We start from the raw sequence: 11,956 nt of genomic DNA, 5'->3' as shown, positions 1-11,956 counted from the left end.
GAACTAGAAAGGAAATATCACAAAAGAGAGTAGATTTATGAAGAAATGTATGTGAATGATTGGTATGAAAGATGTGAATTCAGTAGTATGAACTCAGACAGAATTTACATATTATTGCCCAAGGTACAAGAACTGAGACTAGACAGAAAGTATGTCTCAAAGTAGCATGTGTATAACACTGAAAGCTTTGACACACATCAAACAACTATTTATTTATTTGTTTATTTATTTTAGTTTATCAGAGTTATGCATGGATCACTAACTAATTAAGATTATGAACCAATAAAACTAAGATAAAGATGCAAGATAATGAAGTAACAGCAAGACATTTGTGCTTTCCCACTTAAATTTAAGGAAAAGGCAGCAGAATTATTCATTCAAGCTTTATTAGGGAAATAGGCATTTATTCAGCAAGGTTAGTGGGATAAAATGAAAATTGAATTTAAAAACATGGTAGGAATAAGAGAGAGAAATAGACATGAGAAAAAGTAATAGAAATTATTTAGAGTGGTTGATAAAGGTTAAGTATTGTAGAATAAGGGGAATTTCACAGAACAAGAAGAGGAGCAACTGCAAAGTGTCAAAGGGAAAAAAGGGTCATATTTGGACAATATGCATGAGTTTAGAAATATTAGTGTTAAGCAACAATTTTTGATAACAACTGTACAGCACAATATAGTTTGCATAATGATTTAGACAACAGAAAGTAGAAAAGGTTTTATCACTAAATTTATGGAGCCTATGATGAGAAAAATAACCAGAGATTCTATACAGGTATTATAGATATTTTGGAAATCTTATGAATATTTCTATAAAACAGAGGAATGTGAACAGCAAGAAAGGGCACACATGGAAATATTTAAGAAAAACTTAATTATGCCAAGTGGTTAAAGGAAGATGAAACTCAATTAATAACTAAGCTAGGAAAAAATGAAATAAAAATTGTGATGTATAACAAATCAGCAGGAAAGTCTTCTGGAACAGATGCCATTCCTGTCAAAGTTTGTTGTTTGGGGGAAGAAAGTGATAAAGTTTTGGAAGGTTTTGTTTAACAATATTTTAAATGTGTGTGTATGGGGGGGGGGGTGTACCAGCATCTTGGAACAAAGCTGTGGTGCCTGCACTACCTTTATTATCCAAAGAGGGAAAAGACCCTACAGACCCAGCTTCATATAGACCAATTTTGATTTTAAATCATGATTATAACGTGTTTATGTCCATAATAGCTAAAAGAATGTGTTCTGTGGAGAGGAGGCAAACATCTGCCAGCATTTCTAGAACAATGATGGATTTACAAGATGGCTGCACACTGATCAACAGCATAACTTCAGCTCTCCCAGTGTGAAAACAGAAACTGAGAAAAATGAGTGCTATTGATTTTTTTTCTTTTTTTTTTTTTGCAAAATTCAGTTACTGACTAGTAAATAAACTGTCTGTATAGCAGCAAAAAAGAAATTTGGAAAACTTGAATCAGAAAAGGTGAAGAGAAAATAGTCTCTGGTAAGGATTATGCACTTGTTCAACAAAAAGCAGATCAAGTTTCAGCTTTGGACCAAGAGAAGGCTTCTAATAAAATAATCAAATGTACTCAGAGGTGATTAAAATAAATAAAACATTGAAGGAATATATCAATTCAAACAACAAAAGGTTGGAAAAATAGAAGAAGCTTTAACTAGCCATTCAGACAAATTGATACAACTGCAACAAATCAGAGGCTGACATGAAGAAAATCTAGATGAATATGTGGTCTCTCAAGAAGATCTATTTTAAAGAAATAGTAGAGTTAGAAAACATAGCATACAGAGAAACCTGAGATTTCTGCTGTACTAGAGAAACTGGAAAGAATATAGTGTTAATTTTAGGAATGCATAAATAAGTAACTGCACTGGTGTTTCACAGGAGACTTTGTTAATTGAAAGAGCACAAGTGTATGCTCCAAACCCGGCCACAAGAAAGCAGCTAAGACCTATATTAGTAAAGATGCAATCATACCAGCAGAAAGAGTTAATCCTGACAGACCTATGGCAGACGGGCAAAGTGTTAAAAACTGTAGACAGCAGAGACAGCAGCGTGTTTGTTGAAAATGATTATTCATTGTCTCCCAGGCAGAAGAGAAGGAAATTTATCCCAGTAATTGGGAAAATGTTGAGAGGCAGGTATAAGATTCAAGCTGCTGTATCCAGCTATCTTCAGAATATTTTTACCTTGGAGGATCAACATCTTTTTTTGTTGCAGAACAGGCTAAGGAATAAATCCAAAAGTTTGTCCAAAAAAAAAAGCCATCAAACTGAAGAGGACTGTGCTTTTCATTCTTCTGATAATAAAGCTCATAGAGAGACTTTGTCAGTGAACCCTTTTCTGATGTTCCAAAGGAAAATTCTTGAGAGACAGAAAAAACACACTAGTTGACTTGAAAAGTTGGGAGTAGTTTGGACTTGAACCAGAGTCTGGTGTTGAGAGATGGAGATGAACAGGAAGAACAACAACAACACTGAAATTAGTGAATAAATGTGAGAATATAAAACATTAATCACATTTGTAAAGTATGGCTTTACAAGAAAAAGTGGCTAAGAAAGGCTGGACCTCCGTTGCTTTTGTTAAACTTGTGGTGTATTGAAAGGCATATACCCTACTACATATCATTAATGTATGGAAAGACACTTCTTAGAGATATCTAAGGCTTTTTATATTGTTTCTCACCCTAAACTCCTTGCCCAACTTTCCCAACTTGGCTTAACTGAAACTACAATTCAGTGATTCAACAGTTACCGCTCTAACTGATACCAATCAGTCAAATGGAACTCCAATTCCTCTCCCTATCTACCAGTACACACTGGAGTATCTCAAGGGTCCATTCTTGGACCACTCCTTTTCAACATTTTTATAAATCATCTTCATACCTCTGCAAAGCAACCTATCCTGATCCAATATGCCGATAATGCAACCAACTGCTACTCAGTCCCAAAAAAACGCAACTCCTGCTATTTTTACCAAAGCAATCCCCCCAATAATAATAATAATAATATGTTTACAATTACCTCCCTAAACAACACCAGAATAGATGTTGTCACCCACACCAAACTGCTAGGTGTAATAATTGACCATAATCTCAAGTTTGATCTGCATATCAATAACAGTATAAAAAAGATGAATAAAAAACTAGGCATGCTATATAGGGTAAAAAAAAATCTTCAATACCTCCACAAAAGAAACTCTCACCACCTCCTATTTCCTACCATCACTTCTATATGCCTGCCCAATCTTAACCAATCTTCACTCTTCCGTAAAAACAAAACTCAGTCAATGCTACAACAAAATAGCTAGGTTTGCCACAGGACAGCCCCCCCCCCCCCCAGCATTCACCACTGGTCCTCACTCAAAGCCTTGCATTGGCTTGAATTTCCTAACCTGCTGACTCTGAATTAACTCATGTTAACACACAAAATACTGTATAATGCTTCTTTTTCACAAGCAGCCTCAACTTTACTTCAATATTACACCCCATCCCATGACTTACAATCTTCTCATAAACATCTAATATCTATTTATAAACCTCACAGATCATCTGGGGTTAGTCTGAACTCACACTGTGTTGCTAAAAGCTGGAACTCTATTCCTGAATCTATCTTGACTTATATCCTGTCACCCTTCCTTCAAATCTCAACTGAAACAACATCTAGCCAACAACTGGCTCTGCTAATGCCGTATGCCAACTTGGTTTTTGTGTCTAAACACTCATAGCTGGAATGCAATATTATTTTTTCTTTCTTTCTCATGTACCACCCTATGAGCCATTATACCATATCCTTTTTTCCATTCTTCCCACCTGTAATCTATATATACCTGATGTTTCTTTTCCTCTTTTTACTCTATTTTGTCCCCATCCTATTATACTAACCTGTATTACATTGACTTGACCTTGTGCTAGACTCATATAGATCTTATAATACCATTTTTTATTAATTCACTATTTTTACAACTTTTGTTGCTATTGACAGTAATGGTTGTATCTATATTGTATTATACCTGAATTTCTATGTAAAAATGGAAAAATGTAACTATGCTAATGAGTTTCTGGAGGTTTTCTCTCTGGCCCTCCACTGAAAACAGGCACATGCCCAGTTGGTCCTTCCCACTAAACAAATGTCAAATAAATAAAAAGAAAAAAGTAACTGTAAGTCAAACAATTTTGTTGTTAACTATATTTGTATAACACTTTTCATAATATAAATTGCATAAAAATCATGTAAAGCAATTTCAGTTATTGTATGTGATAAAGATGCTAAAGTAAAGTACTTATCAGTTTTTTAGTTTTAAGAAATGTAGGCATTACAATGTGAAAAGAGAAGAAAAGCTGGACAAAAGCATGCTTAACTTAATATACTGTAATCTTGAGTAATCTCCATGTGCTCCACCAATAAATTCAAAAAGCTCCTCAAAGCACACTATATAAACTCCTGGTTATGTTCCAGTGATTCCCCAAGCTAAACACTACTGAACCACCTACTACCATCTAAACCTAATCTCAATGTACCTCATAGTGCAAATACTCTTCTTAGTGTGTTTTTTATACCTACATCATCGACACACATATGAAATATTCATTATTTTTATTAAGTATCATATGTACCTTGTAAGAGAAGTATTATATTGTGACTACCTACATATGGAACTATATGCCAATGTTCCCCATCAGGTTTTTTGCTATATGTTATCTTATGCCACCCATTAGGCATTACCAGATATATATGTTGTATATCTACCTGTTAATCTATGTAATTTTATTTGGAGCTTGTCTCCCTGGGCCTCCGCTGAAAATGGACCTGTGTCCAGTTGGACTTTCCCGGTAAACAAATGTAAAATAATAAATAAATAAATCGAACTGGGGATGGTGTGTAAAATTGCACTAGTTATAAGTAGAGTTGAGATATTTCTTCTTAATTTTGCATAATTGAATGTCTGGATTAATTCCCTTGGTTTAATCTAATAACATTTTTGTATAAGCATGTTTGCTTTAAAATAAGAAAACACTCTGAATATGAGCTGAGAAGTCTGCAGCTGTTCTTATGTTTCCATGGATATAAGCTGACTACAGGTACAGGCAATACATCTCTTGAGTTCTGGTCATTGTTTGCTGAGGGAATCATAAAATTAAAAGGTACAGGGGTAAACAGCTTAGTAAAAATAAATAAATAACTAAATAAAGTTGTAATTACTGGAAGTGAATACGTAGATAGAACTTTCCTGGTACCTAAATACTTCAATGCATTTATTAGAACAGTGTATAATTTAGTTTTATTTAAAAATAGCCTGTGCACTTGAAGGCTAAAAGATAAGGTTTTATGAAAGCATACAAGATTTTTTTCACATCGGGGGGGGGGGGGGAGATAAAACAATAACAGACAGCAAGTAGTGTAAATAGGAGCGCAGGCTGCAACAAGTGCCTTAATGCGGAACACCTTAATTTTAGGTTAGGTAATGTCTATGGCTGCAGCTATTGACATGGGACAATTATTCATACCAGGAGGGTTAAACTTCATTATATGAATATGCACAAACATTTGTGTGCTTGTTTTAAATTAATAGTTTTTTCTGGGAGGTTGTTTGATTTTTTGTTTAAGAGTTTTCAGTAAAACTAAAAGTCTTGTAAAATGTGACAGGTTCAAATGGAGATGACATAGTACAAAAGATCTACCTGTCAAACATTGGTGGGTGCATATAATACAAAAGCTGAAAAAGTGACATTTAAAAAGCTGTCATATACAATAGATGACAATAAAACCTTATCATAATGGCTACACAATCCATATTACTTTGGAATGTGAATGGCCTCACAGCTTTAGACAAAAGATAAGAGTATTGAATTATATTAAGAAATGGTGCATGCAAATAGCAATGCTACGAGACATATTTGAAAACAAGTGAAAATATGAGTTTGATAAATAAAGGATTTCAAGATGGATATTCAGCACAATATCAGGGACAAAGGAAATGGGGCATATTTATTCTAATTGATGGAAGAGGTCCTATAGTTAAAATGATACATGGATGCACATTGGTCAAAAAACACACACTGCCATTTATTTTATAAAACAAATAAGTGCTTTCATCCTGACTGTTATAAAAGACTTCAACAGATGTTGTAAGGTAACAAACACAGGAAATTTAACAGCTAAGGACCAATCACATGGTTTCCTGAAGTTCATTTCTTAAAGTGGCACTGTAATAGTATGTTAAAACCATTCATAAAAAATCAGCATGACAATTTCCAAACTAAATAAGCATTCAAAATTATGTAATAAAAACATTAAAAATAGTAAAACCCTTTTTAAATTATAGTTTCATCATCCGTAAGCTTTTAGTTTTAATAAACAGGTGATAGATGAAACTTCATTGAGCCCTGGGGTACTGCCTGCAATAAGCCATAACTGCCAGTACAGCTCTTTTTTTCTCTAATAGCAGACCCCATGCCCCCCCCCCCCCCGGGTTCACATTTAATTGTTCTAACACCACAAATTTAAACTCATGACCTGGTCAGTGATTAATATGTTTAGATAAGGCATTTTTGTTACTTTTCTCATAATCTCATAAAGGTGTTCAAATATTCTTTCTTTTAATGTGCCCTCAGTTTTGCCTACATAGAATCCACAGCAGCTCTGGCACAGGGCTAAATAAACAACACCTTTAGTTAAACAGTTATATCTTCCAATTACTGCAAGAATATATTTTACTGTAATCATTTCATAGTAAAAAAATAAGAGGTTCAAAGTGAAAGGAAGATTTTCCAGCTGTTTTATCAGAGGTCCTATAGTGCTGAGGATGAAAAAAGATAATAATGGTAGATTTGTGGTAGTAAGAGGCTACTAGCAAGGGAGGAAGATTACACTGGCATGTATTTATATTCTACTTAAAACTGCTATTATGGAGTTTAAGAAAAGTTTGGGAAAAATAATCAGCTTTCAGCAGAAAATATTGCTTATGGGTGGGAACTGAAACTTGATTTGCAACAGTGAGGATGTATCTGGGGGACCTATAAGGGAAAATATAGCAAAAGTGGGTAGCTTTCTGAAGAAATTTATTATGTATATTATTCCGCAAGGTACAATAACTGGGCTAGACTAGACAAAAATTATATTTCACAGGAACATGCATTTAATTGAAAGCTTTGACTCGCATGCAATAACTATTTCAAATCATGCACCAATAACAACTAAGATAAAATGCAGGGTAATGAAGTACAAATGAGACACTGGCACTTCCCCACATACTTGTAAAAAAGAAAGGAAGTTAAGGACTGGGTGGTGGAAATTATTCAAGAGTCATTAGGGAAAATAGAAATTTCTTCAAAAGTTTTAACTAGTGAGTGGTATAAAATGAAAATGGAGTTTAAAAATGGGGTAGAAATAATAGAAAAACAGGTCTGGTTAAGAAGTAACAGGACTTATTTAGGGGGGCTGACAAAGGTTAAAGTATTGCAGAATATGGAGAATCTCACAGAACAAGAATAGATGCAACTGCAGAATGGTAAAGAAAAAATATGCATGAGTTTAGTAAGATTGCTGTTAAGCAACTTTTTTTTATATAATAACTGTAGAACACAAAAAGTTTTAGTATAATGACTTAGGCAACAGAAAATAGAAAGGATTGTTGCCAAAGTTAGGGAGACTATAGGAAGAAAAATAACTGGAGATTTGTATAAAGCACCACAAATGGAAATATTTATGGAAGACGTAAGTATGCCAAGGTTAGAGGTAGATGAGGTTCAACAACTAACAGTTAAGATGGGAAGAGATGAGAAAAATGGTGATGTATAATCAATTTGCAGGAACTTCCTCAAGAAGGTTTTCTTTAACAGCATTTTAAAAGGAAGGGAATCACAAACACCCTGGAAGAAAGCTGTCATGGCTGTAATAGCTAAAGATAGGAAAGACCCATCAGACACAACCTCTTATTGGCCCATTTCAATTTTAAACTGTGGTTATAAAGTATTTATGTCTATAACAGCTAAAAGAATAGCAAAGGTATTGCCAAAATTGATAGATATGAATTAATGTGGTTTTGTGGAGGATTGGCAAACATTTGACAACAATAATAGAGCAATGAGAATCCAGTGGGAAGCAGAATGTAGGAAAATACTGCTGTTGTTGCTGGGTCTTGATGCAGAGAAAGCATTCCACAGAGTAATCTGAGATTTTATGAATAAGGCAAATGAACCATTTGCATTCCTTGATACAGTAATAAGGTTAATTAGTAGGATATATGAGAGATCGGAGGCAAAAATTAAACTAGGGGGTTCCTCTCTGACAAGTTGTGTCTGAACAGAGGAACCAGGCAGGGGCGTCCTCTTTCCCTTTTGTTATTTGCTTTATATTTGGCAAAGAAAATAATACAGTTTCCACCTTTTCAAATACCCAAAGCAGAACAATCGTGATACAAACATCAGATTTTGCAAACCAGAACATACCAAAACATACCCATGGCCAGTACGAGGGACAGAACTTCACTTTTTTTGCCTAAATAAAAGCTTATTCTTGTAGCATTTTAGTTGCTTATTCTGTTTCTTATAATATTTAGGTGTTTCAGATAAAGAATAACTGCTTTATGCAACTATTACATAAAATATAGGAAATAATTTTTCCCTAATATCTCAGGGCATTTGCCATTTTTACAATTTTCTGCAGGACACAACAGCCCAAAGTGGGGCTATCCCTCACAAAGTGGGAAAGGTGGCAACCCTAGAAAATAAAGGACGCAGAAATTTAAGGATATAATTGGTATGGTAACCAAGAAAAGTTGGCTTTATTTGCAGATGGTATTATTTTGGACCTGGTAAAACCAAAATAGGACATCTCAATGTGATAGAACATTTTGAGACAGTTTCAAGTCTTTTCAGGATGCAATGCAGTGCATTATGGGCAGAGCCATAGCTAAGGTAGGGTAAGGGGGGGGGGTTGATGCCAGGTGCAAGTTTTTAGGCTGTGCGATTGGCAGGTTTCAATGCTGCAGGGGTGCAGTGCCAGCATTGATTTATGAACTTTGAGGCTTTGTAAGTGAATGCTGATATTCCATTTGTGGTCATGGTTGAAGTGCCTTCAGGTGATAAATGTAGTAAGCTGTTTATGCCATTAATAGCAAACCATTATGTGAAGAACTCCCCCCCCCCCAGGGGGCACCAGTATGGGGAACTGTACAGTGCTAGATGACCTATATATGATTAAATGATGCCTACATTTTTTACAATGGCAATACTGTACAATAGTCTTAAAGTGGCAATGGCAGTATGACATATTCACTGTATTACATATTCCAGCAACTTTACTTATTATCACATTCACATTCCGTAGTCAGCTTCTCAAACAAACAACAAAAAGATATACATTGTGTTGTGGTGATTAGGAGCAAAGAAAATAGATTTGGCTTATCTGAGTATCATATGTAAGACTGTATAGAACACCAAGAATATTGATCTTAATGGCATGACTGATATTTTACTGAATTCATGGCTCTTAATTCAAAACCTTGAAAATGCTTGAATTAAACTTATCACAATGTCAGACAGTTAAAATAAACAAGTAGCTATTTCCTTTTTGGTTTGGAACCTCACTAGTGATTTTCATACATACAAAATGAACCAGTAACCATTAAACGTCATATGGGTGGTGCTAACAGCAAAACATCAGAGAAAACATAGAGAAGTGATTTTGACACTTTGACCCTAAACCTAGAAATGTATCTAAAATATTACAGCCTCACAACCAGACCCAAAGAGTTCTCAGGTGTGCTGTCCTATTATGCCCATACTTCTCAAGTGGACCTCATTATGTGTCTTAAAATTCTGGGTTCCACACTGAAAAGGTCTGATATGCACTCATTGTGAAAGAGTCTTTTTTTTTTTTTTAAATATCCATGGTAAATAATAGTAAATCATGGGTTCATTTTTATATAGCTTATAGTCTAAGCAACAGTACATAAATTATTCAGTTCCTGCCTTTTCTTAAAATTTCTCCTTCAAAACATGTTTCTGTTATGTATTGTTCCCACAGTTTCCATTTAATTCTATGTAATTTACTCCTATCATTTTCCATAGAACCCACTTCCTGTTCACTTATCTCTGTTACATTACTCACTACTTCAAGTATAGGTGGTTTAGATTTTGATTTCCATTTTCTTGTTCTTGCTTTTTTGGCAGACACCAGAATTAAACTTATCAAGGCCTTACTATGTCTAGGCTGTTCAGATTATGTATCCCACCTCAAAAAAAACAAAAAAAACATAATTTTCCTTAGTTACACTCATTTGCTAACCCATTATTCCAGACAGTACTCTGTAGGAAATTTTTAAAATCTGCCAACTCATTGCACTCCCAAAACATATGTTCTCACTTACCTCTTTCTTGCCCATTACACCTCCAACATTTGCCATCTACCTGAGGAAAAATTCTTTGGAGTATGCTTCGGGTATAAAAGTATCTATGCAAACACTTCCAAGCAAAAAAATCCTAAATCTTCTAGACTTTGTTGCACATTTGGGAACTATACATATGACTTCCCATTATTTCTTTGAAAATTGCATATCTGATCTCTCTTTCCAATCTTTTATGACCTCTTCTGATTGATTTCTATAGTTATTGTGCACTAGTTTATATGCCCACCTAAGTATCCATTTTTAATAGCAGCTTCTGTTCTATGGTCAATTAAAAACTGAACCAGGGCAGGTCTTTCATTAAGGATTCCGCTATTCCTTTCTCTTTGTCTACACTCTGATATCAGTCCCCTGAGAGGGAAGGCAGTCATTAGCCTGTGATCTAAATATCTTCTTGGCCTCTTTCCATTCTATTATCTTTCCTTCTCTTATTATTTGTTCCCAATATCTTGGTTCCTTTGCCAGCTTCCTCAAGTAAATTCCATCCCCCTCTTGTCTATTCTCTGTACCCCTAATCGGAGTCATCCCTATTGGCAGAATCTCTTTTCTCCATTCCCTGATGGCTTATTTCATAGTATATATTCTGTTGCTTCATAGGTTCATAGGTGTGTACTAGGCTAATGGCCCTGGAGCCTTTACAAGCCTAGCCCATAGGATTACCCTGGCATCGTGCCACCTGACCTTAATTCCCAGTGCATCTGTCGAGCAGAGTCACTGGAATGATCCCTGGGGTGAATTTTCTATTTCCCATCCACTCATCAAGATTTCTCTTGAAGAGGGCCAGTGAGGCGCTCTGCTTGACATGCATGGAAAGTCTATTCCATAGCATGGGCAGCCTCTGGGTTATGAACCTGTCCCTCCAGCTTATTATGTTGATTGTGGTAATGAGGTTGAGGTCTCTGCAGCATGTAGTGCGGAGGGATTGGGATTTCTTTAGATGTAACATTTCTAACAGAGCTGGGTTAGACATGGCTTTGTAAGTCAAGCAGAGATCACCTCCAAGTAGGCGATACGAGACAGAGAATAGTTGGAGTTTTTTGAGTCTGTCCATATAGGACAAGTGTTTAAGGCCTAGGATCCTCTTTATGAGGTACTTTTGTGCCCTCTCCAGTTGTTTCAGGTGTCTAGTGAGGTAAATGCCAAATGGGGTATTGTACTCGATGACTGGCCTAATGAGGGAAGAGTAGAGGGAGACAATGACCTCTTTCTTCCTGCATGCAAAACCCTTAGTAATGAGATGTGCCACATAGAAGGACCTTCTGACCACAGTGGCAGTGTGGTGGTCAAAAGAGAGGTTGCTGTCAACCTGTGTTCCCAGATGTCTTATAACGCCTTCTGTGTTCAGTGGACTACCATCGATGTGGTAAGTCATGGGAACCGGGTTTTTCCCAAAGGGGATGATGACACATATTTTGGCATTGAGTTTAAGGCCATGGTTCTGACACCAGTCACTTGGAGAGTTAATTATGGCACCCAACTTGCAATTGTCTGTGAACTTAGTCAGCCAGAGTCCCTTTGTGTTGGCCTGGACTTC

Source organism: Protopterus annectens, chromosome 4.part1 (genome assembly GCF_019279795.1).
Source record: "Protopterus annectens isolate FY-2018-M chromosome 4.part1, PAN1.0, whole genome shotgun sequence".
Lineage (NCBI taxonomy): Eukaryota > Metazoa > Chordata > Ceratodontiformes > Protopteridae > Protopterus > Protopterus annectens.
Note: the sequence above shows the minus strand (reverse complement) of the source record.